Below are 5,000 nucleotides of genomic sequence, written 5' to 3'. Positions count from 1 at the left end.
AGAGGAGATAAGGGGAGGAGAGAAGAGGAGGGGAAAGGGGAGGAGAGAGGAGAGGAGAGGAGGAGAGAGGAGAGGAGAGGAGAAGAGGGGATAAGGGGGAGGAGGGGAGAGAAGGGGAGAGGAGAGGAGAGGAGAGGAGAGGAGAGGAGAGGAGAGGAGAAAGGGAGGAGAAGGAGATGGAAAAGGTGAGGAGATGGTTTAGGAGGAAGGATGTTACACATGAAGAACTGTGCCCATCGCCCCACACTCAAAGATCTGTGTGTGGAGGAGGTCTTCGACGGGAAGGGAAAGTCGACATTACAGACTTCAGCTGGAGGTAGTCAGGGTCACAGAGGCATCATCGTACTGACGATAGAGATAACTGGGCCTCAGCACATCAACACAAAGGGCTTTAACACCCCTGTGAAAGATAACATAAAGAGATAAGGCAATCCCTGCTCCACTGCTCTATGCAAACAAACACATGACACCTAGCATGAAGTTAGTGTGTGTGTGTGGTGTGTGTGTGTGTGTGTGTGTGTGTGTGTGTGTGTGTGTGTGTGTGTGTGTGTGTGTGCGAGAGAGAGGGGCAGTATGTTTTGCATCTGTCATTGGCATGTCAAATATTTGCTCATTAAATGACACAAACAACTACATACAGAGCTCGGTCCCGAGAGAGAGAGAGAGAGAGAGAGAGAGAGAGAGAGAGAGAGAGAGAGAGAGAGAGAGAGAGATGGAGCGGATGGTAGAAAGGACTTTTAAAAATAGGGCGACCATGATGCCCCCCAAGCACACACACACACACACACCACACACACACACACACACACACACACACACACACACCACTGTTCTCCTCCAGACGCTTCAAGCTCTTGTCGGTAGAGTAAAGGTGTTAGCCGTGTTTCCAGGGACTCATGAGGCCAGTGGGGGGAGGGGGGGGGGGTCTGTGCCCAGTGGGGGGGGGGGGGTTCTGTACCGGCGGTCCGGCAGCAGGCCGGTGTCGGTGAAGCTGGAGGCGTTGGGGGTCCCCGCTGAAGACGGACCGCCCGTCCCTCAGCAGCCGTACCGGGACACCTCTCCGTGGGGCCTCAGGGGCGGACCCCAGAACAGATCCACCACCGACACACCCACAACCAGGTGCCTGGGCTGGGGACCACACCCCTGGACGGGGAGAGGACAGGGGGGGGGGGGGAACCAGGGGGAGGACAGGGGGGGGGGGGACAGCGAGACAGGGGAGGAGACCGGGGGGGGGAGACAGGGGGGAGGACAGGGGGGGAGACAGGGGGACAGCGAGACAGGGTAACAACAGGTATTGTTAGATATCATGCTCTGAGTGCTATGTTAGAATGTATTTGCAATAATGCGCTATGTTTGATGTAATTTTATTGTGTGTGTGTTTGTACATTGGTTTGTGCGTGTGTGCGTGCATTGGTGTGTGTGCGTGCATTGGTGTGTGTGTGTGTGCGTGCCGGTACCAGAAGGGGCGTCTTGCAGGGTGCGTCCCGTGGAAGGCTGGCTGGTTCCACAGCCAGCAGCCGTACAGGCAGTCAGCACAAAACTGTACTCTGTGAATGGCTGTAGATCTGTGTGACACACACACACATACACACACACACACACACACACACACACACACACACACACACACACACACACACACACACACACACACACACACACACACACAAACAAAAAAAATAAATAAAAAGACATCCTACATAAAAGATAACAACAAATACATCATAAGACAACATTCAGTGTGTGCTATCTCATAATATGTGTTGTTAGTGAGTTAATACACATAAAACAAAACACACCTTCCAATTTTCTTCACAAATGCGCCACAAAACAAATCATAATTTCACTAATCCCTTCTCAAGTGGGAGGTGTGTCTGCAGATGAATGAGACGAGGTGAACGCTGCGTCTCTGCTCCGTCTCACCACTGGACCAGAACCAGCCCGGCAGAGGAACGCCTCCTCCCGCGACCAAACCCCCAGATCTCACATCCTCCTCGCTGCGATCGCTGCCTCCTCTTCCTCCTCCCCCCTCCCCGCCTCCCCCCCTCCCCCTCCCGCCTCCCCCCCCCCCCCTCCACATCCCCCTCCCCCCCCCCACTCCCCTCTCTCAACGGATGGATCCATATCTGTCGGTGTTAAATTATGCATGCCATAACTCAATAATGAAACAACGTAAAGACGGTGAGACGTCAGGCTGACATGGATAGGGGGCAGCTCGCGCTGTAATGTCATCAGCTTTTGATCTATGATAATTATGATACCTCTGTATGCGTTAACACTGCGGCCGCGCGCTATCACTTATTTATGGACGCTCCCTAGCTAGCTATAGGAGAGGAAATAGGAGGGAAGAGGGGTTTCTGATCCGGGTTTGGGGGGCTCTGATGTCGTTTTGAGGAAGGACTCGGCGAGGTGGGATTCAGGGATTTGCATGAAAATAAAAAAGGGAGGCATTTGGGAAAATGCAAAGTTTGAGCATTTTCTGAAGAAAGGCAGCAAGAAATGTGCTCTGATTCATAATCATTAGTGTAAATAACTCAGTCTGGCTCGCTGTCCTGGAACATTTATTTACCATTTATTCATTAATTTATTAAGACTCTTTCCAAACTAAATTGAGCCCATGAGGAGTTGTTGTAGATGTATTGTTGTTAATCCATCTATACACAGAAGCTCTGATAGCCCCCCCCATACATTAGTGCTCCATCACTTGCTCATCAGACCAGGGAAGAAATTAGGAAGATCTTTAAGCTTCAAAAGGTAAAGAATAATGTTATTTTGGAGGGTGGATCACATTGAACAAAAACATTTTTTATACATTTTTGATGCATTTAAATACATTTAAAATGTGTGTTTTTCATACAATTTAATCCTCATACAATTGGCTTAAATATAAGAATGAATATCTAAGTAAAAAATGAATCAAATACACAACAACTCTATTAAAAGAAGGGCTTTAATTTGATGCCAAAACGTACAGAAAAAAATAACTAAATAAATTATTATTATAAATTATAATTTTTTTCAACGATAGAAAACCCATTTGTTTTATATTAATCATTTTCAAATCGGTTATGTTCTGTTATTCAGGCGAAGATGTTATAATATTAAATTATGAATATGCCTTAATTTCCATTGTCCATAAAGAAAGGGATTGCACCATATTTATTTCACATGATTTAATTCAATAGAATCTAATTGATTTGCTCTCTATTCTAAGATGTGCTCTGCATTGTGTGGAGGCAGGCGAACCCAGACCGCGTCAATGACACGCCGTAGAAACCAGCACACACACAGACACACGCAGGCACACACGCAAACACTCACACAAATACACACACACACACACACACAAACACAGATACACACTAACACACACACACACCAACACAGATACACACACACCAACACAGATCCACACACACACACACACACACACACACACACACACACACACACACACACACACACACACACACACACACACCACACACAGCAGCATGTTTGGCCACGCTGCCTCACGTCCCTCTCTACTGCTTAGCCTGCTTAACACGCCTTCAGCCGCCACGCTCAGCGCAGCGCTGATCAATGTGTGTGTGTGTGTTTTGTGTATGTGACTACAGTGTACATGTGTGTGTGTGTGTGTGTGCGTGTGCGTGTGTATTAGCGCGTGCGTGCGCGTGTGCATGTGTGTGCGTGTCTCACAATGTTACCCCTTGTTTGGGTTAGATAAAGGAACTCTGCCAGGCGAACTAAAGGGCTCGGAACGAGGCTTAGGGCTCGGCAGCACTGTTTAGGAATGCACCCATGTGTGTGCATGTGTGTGTGTGTACGTGTGCGCGCGTGTGTGTTTGGGACTTGGTGAAAAGGCTAACCTAATAGTGATGTCATTTGTTGTAACGCGTGGCGGGCCGGCGGCGGGCGCTCGGTTCGGCAGCCCACAGGCGTCCGGGCGCTGCCAGAGCACATCACGTTAAAGCGCCGCCAACAGTACCATCACACGGAACTGTTCAGGGATCAGCCGGGGAATAACACGGTACTCCCCGCTGAGAGGGGTCACCTCCATAACCGCCATTTAGAATCGGAACAACGCTATAACAGGGAAACATAAAAGAAGCAACCACACAGTTTCTATATATTTTTTTTTAAGAAGGACGGATTTGGGATGGGAATAAAATATTGAAAATGGAAATGTTTTATCATTGTTTCAAATCCCTCATGATTAACATATTTGGATTAAAGACAGACTTACTTAAAACCATCAACTGTATTTAACTTAATGGCCTATGAAGTCAGGTTTTGACATTTTATCAAATAATTAACAGACCGTCAATGAGTCAGTGTCAGATATTAGTCAAATCTCAGCCTGAAGGGGCAGTGTTGCTCTGCTGTACAGACAAATGGTCCGCTGTGTGGTGTGTGTGTGTGCGTGTGCATGTGCAGGTGTGTCCTTGCTGTTACATGCATGTGACTGTGTGTGTGTCCAACACCTGAATGTGTATACTACCAGCTGCATGCCACTGTGTGTGTGTGTGTGTTCGTGCGTTCGTGCGTGCGTGCGTGCGTGCGTGATAGGGGTAACTTCAACCACTTGAACACCATATCACAATCATCTACAGCTTGTTGAGACAGCAGACAGACAGAAAGACGGACAGAGGATGGTAAAGTGTGCATGTGTGTGCTTCTGGGGGAGAGAGAGAGAGAGAGAGAGAGAAGAGAGAGAGAGAGAGAGAGAGAGAGAGAGAGAGAGACAGAGACAGAGAGACAGAGAGAGAGAGAGAGAGTAGGATCATATGACATGATGAACGGCATCAGCTCTTAGAGCTCAAAGTTATATTGTTGTCAATCTGATTGTGTGCACTATAACCGAGACTGTTGACACTGTGTGTGTGTGTGTGTGTGTGTGTGTGTGTGTGTGTGTGTGTGTGTGTGTGTGTGTGTGTGTGTGTCTGAGTGAGCACGAGGTGTGTGCAGGCTAATAACTGATTTAAAAAGACATTTTATTG

General features: G+C 48.0%; 1 long non-coding RNA gene across 1 annotated transcript in view; it reads right to left on the bottom strand.

Annotated features, from left to right (window-relative positions):
- The window catches only part of LOC132461109 (uncharacterized), a 6,870-nt gene extending 5,745 nt beyond the window's left edge, over positions 1-1,125 (bottom strand). The window contains exon 1 of the long non-coding RNA XR_009526533.1: positions 959-1,125. This is a non-coding gene — a long non-coding RNA (uncharacterized LOC132461109). The remainder of the gene's footprint in view (positions 1-958) is intronic.
- Positions 1,126-5,000: the final 3,875 nt, after the last annotated feature.

Source organism: Gadus macrocephalus, chromosome 7 (genome assembly GCF_031168955.1).
Source record: "Gadus macrocephalus chromosome 7, ASM3116895v1".
NCBI classification, from domain to species: domain Eukaryota; kingdom Metazoa; phylum Chordata; class Actinopteri; order Gadiformes; family Gadidae; genus Gadus; species Gadus macrocephalus.
This window is presented reverse-complemented; position numbering and strand designations above follow the sequence as displayed.